The 12,106-nt window shown below is 42.9% G+C and overlaps 1 protein-coding gene across 5 annotated transcripts in view; it reads left to right on the top strand.

The window, feature by feature from the left end:
- LOC109042599 (NADP-dependent malic enzyme) overlaps positions 1 to 12,106 on the top strand; it is an 85,430-nt gene that overhangs the window by 58,336 nt on the left and 14,988 nt on the right. The gene's annotated exons all lie outside the window — the stretch shown is intronic.

The following is a 12,106-nucleotide window of genomic DNA, read 5'->3' as shown; positions in this document are numbered from 1 at the left end:
GCCTCATGCTCCCCGCTATCGATCCCGACGGATATCACCGACCGGGACCCAGGCCCAACAACAATCAGACCCAGTTCCGTCTTCTTCCGGGTAGTCGCAGTTTCCACCTCCGCCCGGCCCGGCGAAATATCCGCCGAAATCGGCTCGCCGGAAGTGACTTTTGACCGGAAATAACTATTAGCTGGAATTTGGTCGATCGGATATCCGGTCTCTTCCGTATTGTGTCGTTCGTGGATTCCTGAACTTTCTTCTTTTTTCTTTTTCGCTACCACTTACTCCATCCACCGCCAAAATCAGCTCACCGAAGTGACTTTTGACCGGAAGTACGATCGAGAGGACTCCTTGACCGGAAATAACTATTAGCTGGAATTTGGTCGATCGGATATCCGGTCTATTCCGTATTGTGTCGTTCGTGGATTCCTGAACTTTCTTCTTTTTTCTTTTTCGCTACCACTCACTCCATCCACCGCCAAAATCAGCTCACCGAAGTGACTTTTGACCGGAAGTACGATCGAGAGGACTCCTCGACCGGAAATAACTATTACCTGGAATTTCGTCGATCGGATATCCGGTCTGTTCCGTATTGTGTCGTTCGTGGATCTCTGGATTTTCTTCTCTTTTCTTTTTCGCTACCACTCGCTCCGTCTACCGCCAAAATCAGCTCGCCGGAAGCACGACCGAGAAGACCCGTTGACCGGAAATAACCATTAGCAGGAATTTCGTTGATCGCATATCCGGTCCACTCGGTTGTGTGTCAATCGTGGGTCTCCAAATATTCTTATCTTTTCTGTTTCGCTCCGCTTACCGCCAAAATCAGCTCACCGGATGAACGATAGAGAAAACTCGTTGACCGGAACTTGGCTGGAAAAATAGTTGGAATTTCGTTGATCGGATATCCGGTCTGTTCCGTTTTGTGTCGTTCGTGGATCTCTGGATTTTCCTCTCTTTTCTTTTTCGCAACAATTCGCTAAAATCAGCTCGCCGGAAGTAACTCTTGACCGGAAGTACGATCGAGAGGACTCCTTGACCGGAAACAACCATTAGCAGGAATTTTGTTGATAGGATATCCGGTCTGTTCCGTTGTGTGTCGTTCGCGGGTCTATGAATTTTCTTCTCTTTTCTTTTCACTCTGCTTATCGCCATAATCAGCTCGTCGGAAGTAACTCTTGACCGGAAGTACGATCGAGAAGACTCGTTGACCGGAAATAACCATCAGCTGGAATTTCATCGACCGGATACGTGGTTTCACACGTTGGCCATGGATATTTTTCCCGCGCAGGTCGTGTCGTGGTGTTTGAGCCGTTTGATGATTGTCATGGTGTAGACAATACTGGCGGTCATTCTTATTTTTGAATGCTGTTACTGCTCAGCGTAGCAAAATTTGTCGGTAAAAGTGATTACTCATCACGATGATTGATGTATCGGTCTTGGTGAGATTATCACGGCGAGCTCCTTACAAGTAAACATTTTACATCTTTCTATTGTTGTTAGATTTGTATTGTCTTGCTCTTGAGAAATTCAATCGAGATTTTGTCGAGTTAGCACTAGTATAGTGTTGGCAGCTCTGGTTTTCTGCTTCTTGTCCTAATGAGAAAATAAAAATCAAGTCCTCTCGAGAGGAGCTTGGCAAGGGCGTTCCTTGTGATTAATGAGAAACGGAACGAGAACGGAAAACGGACTTGACTTTTCTATGCAAAGTTTTCAGAAGAACGCTTTGGGGACGGGGAGGGGGCGACAAAGGCTCCAAAAAACTAGTCCTTGAGATTTTGATCCGAAACTTTCCTTAACATTCCAGGGAGTGGTTTATGTTTGCGTTAATTGAGGACGTAAAGTTGATCCTCATCCAGCCATTTTGAACCCCAACTATTGCAGATTGGAAATTTGGATTGTTCTTCTTCCTCAGAACTAAAATTTTCGAAGTAGGAACTACACACCGTAATTAGACACGATTTGAAATTTCAAGTCTTTTTCACGCCGAAATTTTCTTAAAATACGTTTCTTCGCATAAACATGCAAACGCAATTTTGAAACACTGGATCCACATATTTTTGCCTTTCGCTTTGTTATTTTAAGTATTCTTAAATTCCAAGCATCTTAGGCCACGGTGGTAGTGCGAATTCGTGACTGGAAGACCACTGAAGTGCCTTTTAATGAGAAATCCAGAAAGCAAGGCCGTTAACGGGGAGTAAGGCGCCTTCACTTTTATGCGTATGCAACACGGGCATCCATCGCGCGCGAATAGTTGCATCCAAGGGTGAACCTAACTGGAGAACCTGACGTGCCGTATTCTCTCACTCTTTTCTCCATCCCCCGCTCCTTGTGATAGATGAAGAATCGGAACGAAACATAACAAGAAGTCTCGAAAATAGGTTCTTATCGGTATTTATTCTGAAAGTACTCGCCGGGAACCATATGGCGTGTCTTTAATTGCGCGAAAAAGAAATTAACACAAGCGGATGATGGCTTTCCATTTTGGCTCCGACTGGAGCAGCCGTGAATTCATGGACAACACTCCACCCTTTCCCGACGATCTGGCTGCTGCTGATGGATTGGTAATCATCTTTTCTCAATTAACCCGTAATTTTTTAATAATTGAGCATGAGTCGAGGCTACAACTTAAGCAGGGCATGCTATAAATACAATTTTACAGAGTGTAACGCTGATAAAATTAATGTTCGAATCAATTCTCGATTGTGAATTTTACGTCTAATATGTTCGTCAGCTTGAACATCCCGCTTTCTGACGAATCGAAGCGTGTTTGAACTTATTTCGATCAATCGAAATAACCGACTCAGTGTGATGAGATTTTTTTGAAATTTTTGTAAGCAAAGGATGTTAGCTTTCTATTTTGGATCGTCAATCACCTAGCCAGTGATTTTTGACAATTATTTCCACATACCTGCACGGTTTTGTGTGAATTTTTGACGTGGAGCATTTTTTTTGTGGTGCTTTCACTCTCGCTTGACAAGTGCACCGTTTGAATGCATTTAAGTGCATTATCCAGTCCCAGTGATTCCTGAAAAAGGCCCTCTTCCAGTATCATGTTCTGTCATTCACTTACGTTGATAATTTTGCCTACTTATATATTTTAACGCTTTTTGACGGTTTATTTTGAGGATGCTTCAGCATCACTCAACACAACAGTATCAAAATAAGAGAAGAGGAGAGAGACCAAATGGGTTTTTAGTGTAAGTTAATTGTTTGAAGGGACGACTAATTGGAGCATTGAAGTTGTTCGAAAAAAAGAGGTACCTCAAGTGTTCAGTATTTGTGCCTGTCTTTGAGGTATAATCAATACTCGCACTTGACCCGCGCGTTACGTAAGGAGTTGCAGACAAGTAACTGTCAAGGGATTGCTTCTCTTTCGTCGAATCCCTCCTCGTTTCAATTCACAATAGAAACCGATGAAATGTGATGCACGCAGCACGTTCTCACCTCAAAAATTTATAAACTATTTATCTTCGTTATCTCTCATTATTTACTTTTTTTTCTTAGAATTTTATTACGAGTAGAGATATCTCACGAGAAAGGAAACATGTTCTCTACTTGTCCCTTTCTTAGGAACTTTTTAGAGAATCGTTGGAAAACCTCCAACAAATTCAGAGTGAATGAGAAAATAGAAATTCATAGAAAATGAGTTGTCAGGAACGCTGAAGCATAGGGACATTGTTTTAATGGATTCAAATGGAAGAAAAACAGTAGCCTAACCACGCGAGACCATCTAGGTAGTCCATCATTTTCCCAGAAACCGCACCCGTTTGAACCAATGTAATCGCTCCATTTTCCTTTCGTTATCAGAAGGCTAATTTCAGCAGGTGGATTTGGTTGACTTTTTTGACCAGATCGACAGGATTGCAAATCAAACCGAAAAAACGCTCTGCTGAAGTCAAAAACTCAATCTCTTGAAGAATTTCGGCCAGGCAGCTTTTGCATCCATCTTCTTCTCGACCCCCCTTGGGAGAAATTTGAATGCGGTCGCCAATGCTGCCAGGATGAAAACCAATAACAAGCGGGAAATTTCTAATACTGTCGTATTAGAAAAGCGCTCAGGTGTTAGTCAATGTATTTAGTGAAAAAAGGAAGTATAAACTCCGTCGACTTGGCTGGGAAATGGAAATGAAACATCAGCTGATAGCAAACAAAGGTTACCAAGGAAACCGTAAACGCGTTTTTTCGTTTCCCGAAAATGATAGTCACCGTTGAGCTTATCAGGCGCGTTTTTTTTAGGCTTCATTTAAGTTCAACGATCAATTTCGATAAGAATTACTCTACCGCTAAGAAATTTTCTTATAGACAAACGATCGAAACTACCTGCGCATTACGTTAAAAGCATAAAATACAGTTTTCACAGCTTTATTCATTTTAAAAATGGACCCCCCCCCCCCCCAAAGCCTACACATCGATGAGCTGATGCGCCATTTAAACGAATTAGCACTAGTATACTATAGTACTCTAGAGGCAAGTCGAAATCAAAAAGCGCTGCCTATCGGCTGAGCGCTTAATAATGTAGGTGTACCGTCGTCCGGAGGGAACTCCGTTTTGTCGTAACGGAGGTTTCCAGTGAGTCGACAACTCATCCGTGCACTGAAAAAAATAATTACTGGCTGTATATACATATCGTCCGTTCCGGGCTCAGAGGCCGAAAGTTCCGTGTGCCGGAGCCGTAGCTTCGATCGCTCCGGGTGCCACGCCCGGTACTTTCGGGCTCTGAGCCCGGAACGCGGATGGTATGTCTATATAGCCCGTGAGTACGACTTCCAGGGTCGGAGTTTGTTTTTTCAGTGAACCCACTCGCGGAAACTCACCTTTTGTCTATCGTTTTGTCTATCAATTGGACCGCGTTAAACAGAAAGGAACCAAGCCACATCAGCTATTGCCAAATTTAATCGGGCAATTTAATTTTTTACATGAAAACGGTTGTGCGGATTTTTGTGCAAATTTCTATGAATTTTCTCCATAATACAAAGCAAATTCCTTAAAATTTTCAAAGAAATCCGCACAAACGTTCTCTCGTAAAAAATCAAAATCCCCTGTTAAATTTGACAACAGCTGATGTGGCTTGGTTCCTTTCTGTTTAACGCGGTCCAATTTCAAGTGCGAGCCCGCAGCGTAAGTTTTCCGGTCGTTTTCCTCACAATGGGCTCGAGCGTTGCCCAAGAATGGACGGAGCGCGGACCGGTGTTCAACCTTTGGTCTAATTAATGGCGGGAGTTGAAGGTCAAGTCCGGGCGGCCCCGTGCCGTGCGAGGACGCCCCGTCGCTCGTCATCGCCAGCGTCGGGGCGCCGACTCCGACGTCGACGGGGGATTTTCGCCGTCGCCGTCGTCGGTGTCAACGTCGAGTGAAAGGATCGCGATAAGGCGTAAAAAACGATCCCGAGTCGGTGACTCAGCGAGAGCGCCCCGGAGGCTCCCTCCTGCATTCTTCGAGCCCGGACAGGTGACAGGTCTCTGGCTCATTCGGCAGGAAGGTCGTCTTCGCCGGACGCGCCCGTCAGCGCCAGACCCACCGACGCGACGCGACTCCTGGTCTCGCTTCACGCCGCGCGTCATGGACGCTTGTGGTCATGACGTCACTCTAGGGATTCTCCTCCACAGGGTTGCCACAGTCAGGGAATACCGGATAAGTCGGGTAATGTCCGAATTGTCCAATGTCCATAAGCACAAATTAGCAATAGAATAAATCTGAGATACAGGCGCGCACCGTGTTATGCATGCAATGCTTGAAGTATTTTCACAGTCTCGTAGGCGCTAGTGCGTTTCGCGCCGACAGCACTGTTTGGCGCAATGCGTGAAGTATTCCCACAGTCTTGCAGGCGCTAATGTAGGTCTACCACCGCGCCGCGCCGGCCGGCCGTACGGTGTTTGGCACGATTATTCTAACTCGTATTAGAATAATTGTGGTAATGAATAATAGGGCTGAAAAAGCCCATGTGGTGTTTGGACACCGCATGAGCAATTCAACGTTGCCTCGTTTCTCCCGATAAAATATTTTATCTGAAAGAGTTAGGAAAGTTCTCTATGTTCGCTTTTTTAGAGTGAATGGACCACTAAAGAAAGTATGCGATTTTAAGCACTCCGATACATGATTCTTTGCCTGAATTTCACGTAGAACACGATTCACGCAAGAAAACTACTGGAATTAACTTCTAACTGAGATATTAACGTTTTTATTGTGCATTGGTCACGGGAAGATTAAATTGCCCAGTCACAAGAAAAACAATACTCTACCCCGAGTACAACAATACCGAGTTAATTCGCGCACTACAACGGTTTCAGCAAGCTTCTCAATCGAGCAATATTTATTTCTCACCATGTGTTGTTCAAACTATTAGCAATTTACTATAGCTGAGCCATAGCGTCAAGATTGAGGTTGCCAGATTTTTATATCGCAGAGACTGTCATGATGACGTTTAGCGCGCGATGTGAATCACGTAGAGCATTGAGTTTTCATGAGCGGGCGGTTTAAATTCACGCATCAGGAATCATTAAATATCATTGCAAGGAGTTAATTTCGGCAATTTTGATCGTGCGCATCGTGTTCTACGTGAAATTTTAGTCACGAAACATGTATCAGAATGCTGAAATTCGTACCTTGTCTAGTGGTCCATTATTTCGAATCGATCGCTCTTTAAGTGGAAATCAGTTTTCAGTCGGTTGCTGTGTAGGCAGACCCCCGTTATCCGAGGTCAACCTTCGACGGCCGCCGGACGATGGATCGAGTCAATAAGAGAGGTCGGACAAAATTTGGAAACTTTGAACGCTTATAACTCCGTTTATACAAAACTTTGAGGCTCTAAAAATGGTTCCATTGGTTTCCTCGTGAAATTTTCTACCTGCAGCACCCCTAGAAATGTAAAATGTGACGCAATAAATACCAAAATTTGCAGTTTTAGTCAAAAATTTCATGTCCGACCTCTCAGATTGACTCGATCCACTGTGCGGCGCGAGTTTTCCCAAGTTTCCGGTGGAACCGATATCATAATCGAAGGCGCCAGGAAACCTAATAACTGTGACCCACGATCACATCAGCTCGGTGAATGAGTTTGGAGGATGTTTCGGAAGTGGAAGACCCGTGAACGCGCGGTTTAGCGAGGAGAAAAAACGCCGGGAACTTTTTTTCGCGATCCTTGGATTAGCCGGATCCGGAACCCATTGTGGAGCCGCGATCTAATTTCGTCGGTGGCTCCGGAGCTGCGAAATTGATTTGAGCCATTAAACCTGGAGGAGCCATTAATTGGACGTGAATTGCGTCGGCGGCACTCGCTCAAACGATCCGCGCCTCTCGAAAATTTAAAACCGCGTTCGGCGTCCTCTCGCCCGACCGGCGAGGTCGAGTCATCGACAATGGAGATGTTGCATGTGTGAGGGATTTGCGATTTGACTGTTGTTTCTTATGTAAAAGTTCGCGAGAAACACGATGGTGCTACTGGTTTTCTCTGGAATCATCTCCCAAGCTCAAAAGAAGCGCTCAAGTTGAGGCCAAAATGGAGGGGATATCCCACCCTACCTGAGCGTCCACCTCTACATCAAAACAAACTCTCCATGCAAAGATAGGGAGCAAATACATTATAGCAGTGATGCCATTTTATTTGGGGACTCCAAAACTGAAAACACGGCATCCCTGCTAATGTATTTGCTCCCTATCTTTGCATGGAGAGTTTGTTTTGATGTAGAGGTGGACTCTCAGGGTAGGGTGGGATATCCCCTCCATTTTGGCCTCACTTTGAGAGCTTTTTTTGAGCTTGGAAGATGATTTAAGAGAAAACCAGTAGCACCATCGTGTTTCTCGCGAACTTTCACATAAGAATCAATGCTCAAATCACAAATCCCTCACACATGCAACATCTCCATTGGACGGAGTTAAACAGAAAGGAGCCAAGCCACATCGGGATCGAACCGAGAAAAAGAGGCTTAAAATTTAGCTCCTGCATAAGACTCAATGTAACAGTTAAACTTCAAGTTCAATTTCTGCAAAATTTGCTCCAACAAAAACTTTGAATTTTTGGCGATAGATAGTAGAGCAGTGGTTGAGTTCAAAACCACTCATAACTCAATTTTTTCCAAAATGTGGGTTGGTTCCTTTCTGCTCAACTCAGTCCAATTCTTCGTGGACCGCTCTCGGAGGAAGCTACAATTTGCTTACTTTCAAGTACCTAAACCGGATCTGAGGCTGATAAGGGTTGATTTGTTGGTAACGAGAAAGAATACTAATGGATTTTGCGGGATGCTAAGTTGGTTTCACTGACGATTAAGGTGATTTGATGGACGCCATATTTTGTGTCAGAACGACGTGCGATATATCGCATCAAGTGGTTCCATTTTTTCAGCTACTCGTCATTTTTCTCGAATTTTGAGATCGCAATTCTGTTGTCAGAAGACTAAAGAATTCACCTACCGATTTTTATAGACAAATTCAATGTAATAAATGCGTGGTTTTTTTAGAGGAAAAATATAGCTTTTGATACTGATATCGAAACTGCACTCAAATGTGATATTTTTCCTCTGAAAAAACCACGCCTTTATTACGTTGAATTTGTTTTGTCAAAATTGGTAAGTGAATTCTTTCGTCTACTGACAACAGAATTGCGATCTCAAAATTCGGGGAATATGACGAGTAGCTGAAAAAATGGAACTAACCGATGCGATATATCGCATGCCGTTCTGACACAAAATATGGCTTTCATCGAATCGCCTTAAGAATTACTGATGAGGTCTGAAAAGACCCAAAACGTCATAGATCTCTCGGCGCGACCTCAAGTTAGTATTCCAACGCAAGCTGCCTGGACTGAACACTCTCCATCCTCAGTCTTGGACTGTTACTCATTTTAGAGCTCAAAAATGGTTTTAACTCAAATTGAAATTTTTGAAACTTTTCGGCCTTGTTTTTCCCGCAAAATGGTGTAAACCCAGCACCATTTCACCACCTTGTTTTGTTGGTAACTTGAAGAGCAATGGAACCAGTCTTCAAATCCGACAGCGCCATGCGGAAAGTGAACCTTAAAATTTCGTTCTGGCGCCTAAATAATCAAATTCGTGGCCTAATTTAGCGCCTAGATATTCGCGGTCAGATGGCTATAAAAACGCTGAAAATCAGACAAACTTTTTGAATAGATACTTGAATCTACTAAGCTCCTCTTGAACAGGATTCTAATGGGCATAGAAGAGCTAAAAATGTGTAATCCGTCAAAGAACGTCCAATTTTAAGGTGCTAAAAGCTATCTAGCATCTATCATGTATTACTTTAAAAAAATGAAAAGAATCATCATTCATCATCAGTGGCCTTTAAAACAACCCTATTGTCGAAATATTTTCAAGCTGACAAAATTGACTCCTACATTTTCTCGGTAAGATTTGAACGTTGGAGGAGATTTGTTCTTTCCTATTTTAATTGACAACTCTTCCATTGGCACCATTAAATCGTGATTTTGAATTTTTGAAGATGAGGTCCCTCATTTTCATTGATACTGTCACATATTTGATTTTTTCTTCCAACAGAGATTTTTTACTTTACGCGACCAACCTCCCCTCCCCTCCTCGCCCCCGCCTCCTCCCCTCATCTTGCACCCCAGAATCCAGCATCATCCCTTCTCTCCAAATACGACCGCTCTACCATGCGTCTAGCTCTACATCAAGTCGTTTAGTATGCTAGACGATTGGAACTGTTCTGTAAATCAAATCACGGTTACAATCCAAGTAGGCGGGAAGAGGTTGAGCCGTTGTCCATCAAAGCTGTCGAGCTTGGTGGCCTGGAGCTACCTCAAGGCAAAGTTCTTACTGCTCCAGATCCACCTTATTGTCTTTCCTCTCTATGTGTATTGTCCAGTGTTGCTCACTTTCGCGGAAAAATTGGCTCATTTTCAAAGGTGCATGCAAGGTCGGCGGCTATAATGCACTACTGCCCTCCGGGGCTTATGCACAGCCTCTGAATTGTGATGTTGCAACATCATATGGATTTCATTTTGCAAAAAGGAACCAGAAGCATTGCCATGATGCTAAGATTTTGCAACTTCATCCTCTGCAATAGAATTACTGAAATCATGAAAAAATATGAAATTCACATGGGAATTTTTGTCTTAAACTTACAGTTTTTAGCGAGCAAAATGGAAACCGTCAATGGATAGTCAGGTTTCTCTTCCAAGGCAAATAAAGTTGCACAATCTTTGCAACATTGCAATGCTCCTGGTCCCTTTTTGCGAAATGCAATCCATACTGTCTCTTACGAAAGTTCGTCAGTCTGTTCTGTACAGCCTCAAAGTTAGTTTTCAGGCGCATTTGCTTATAAAATCAGGGAATTACCCTCGGCAAATCGCACTAATGGGCTCTCACGATTGTATCTCAGTGACATCGAGTTTTAGTACAGAAATGCTGCAGTACTATAGAACCCAGGGGTACGTCCCCCGGCCGCTACGTGGCCCAACCCTTATAAGAGGGTGCTTCGCGTCTCACGGATCTCCGTGAGTTAAGCTTCCAAAATCTGAATAGAGCGGCCAACTTTAACCTTACAAGTCAGTTTTCTGATCTCTTTGAAAGATAATTAAAGCTACCACGTAATTTAAATACCATGATGATTATTTAGAAACTTTATATTTCGGAGAAAATTGACTTAGTAACGTGTTTTTTGCCCATTTTTCAAGTAATCCCATCTCTAAATGAATCGAAAAAGTTCAGGAAACATTCAACAAACTGGGAATTTTGCATGAATGAATATGCAGCTGAAATAGACTGCGTTTTGCAATTTGGAACTACATATAGCTCAGTTAGAAACGACACTTATACCATTAGTTTCCCTATGCACATTATTGCTTTTACAGATGAGCCAGGAATTGCAATGCCGAATTGCATGCAGTCCAAATATGTCACGTGTTGAAACGTACTTTTTTCACTGCGCACAGTTTTTTTGCTATGTTTTAGAAACATTTCAGTTTTCCAAATGTTCGTCGAATTGTATTTTGAACTCTATCCGTTGTGTTAGGTTGAGTTAGCGATTTTGTTTTCTTCAGTCACCCTGAAAAATAAGGAGTTCAAAATGGACGCATCTTGCTGAAGGGAACTATATTGGATGCAAACCCTACGCACATAGTTTCTTTTAGCATAGAACGTCCAATAGCGTAAAATTATAATGAGTGCAAACCACAACGCATTAAGCATCATCCGAGATAGGAATAAATCGCTGTGGGTTTATTGACGGTTGGTAGTTTATTGATTTATTACTTAATTGTTTTATTGCTATAGGTATGTTCGCTCCAATTATGACCAAATACAGCCGAACCTCGCGCTAAAGTCTGCTTATTTTCTAAGCGAAATAATTGCGTAGTTGCATACAAATTGGCATCGTCGCATTTACCTTCCACGGTGGTTAACAGTTACTAATCAGAAAAAAATTGCGGCAGTGGCCCTGGTATGTTGCCAGGTCTCGTTCGAATGTTCCAAATGGTTTCAAAAAAGGAAAATGAATCAAATCTAAAATGACCATAACGTAATAGTTTGAATTTCAAGTGAGATACCTGAAAATTCTAGGACCTTTCCTCATGTTTCTTTAGACATTTTTCAATGAGTCCATATTGCAAATTCGCAATATGGACCTTGTTAACAAGGGACTCAACAGACCGAAGTGAAGATGAAGCAACCAAGACATTTTTCAGGAAAAATGAAGCAAGAAATAGTTTTAATCTCAACCAGCAGCTCATTTTGTCCTATCAAAAATTCAAAGTCGATAAAAAATATTTTGAATGTTAAAGTAAATTTTTCTTCGAATTTAAGTCCTTTAAAGGAATAAAACTTCAAAGCTGTTTTTCGCGGTTCGATCTTGATGTTCGACCTGGTTCCTTCCCGTTCAATTCAGTTATCTCGTCGACGTCCATGGCCCGAGCATAGATCGTAGATGCGACGGGCTCGGCCGTTAAATTGAATAGAAAATTTAGCAACTATTGTGGCGCTGTGCGCCAACCCAAGCCGCAGGCTCGCGAATTTACTCGAGAATATGGGTAATTAATCTTGGCGCGTAGATCAGGATCTAGGGAGGGACAGGGGGCGAGGGAAGATATTAGATCCAGATCTCGGATCTCGGTTTCGTAGCATGACCGAAAGCTGAGCTATTAACATTG

Source organism: Bemisia tabaci, chromosome 4 (assembly GCF_918797505.1).
Source record: "Bemisia tabaci chromosome 4, PGI_BMITA_v3".
Classification (NCBI taxonomy): domain Eukaryota; kingdom Metazoa; phylum Arthropoda; class Insecta; order Hemiptera; family Aleyrodidae; genus Bemisia; species Bemisia tabaci.
Note: the sequence above shows the minus strand (reverse complement) of the source record. Positions and strands in the feature narration are given on the sequence as shown.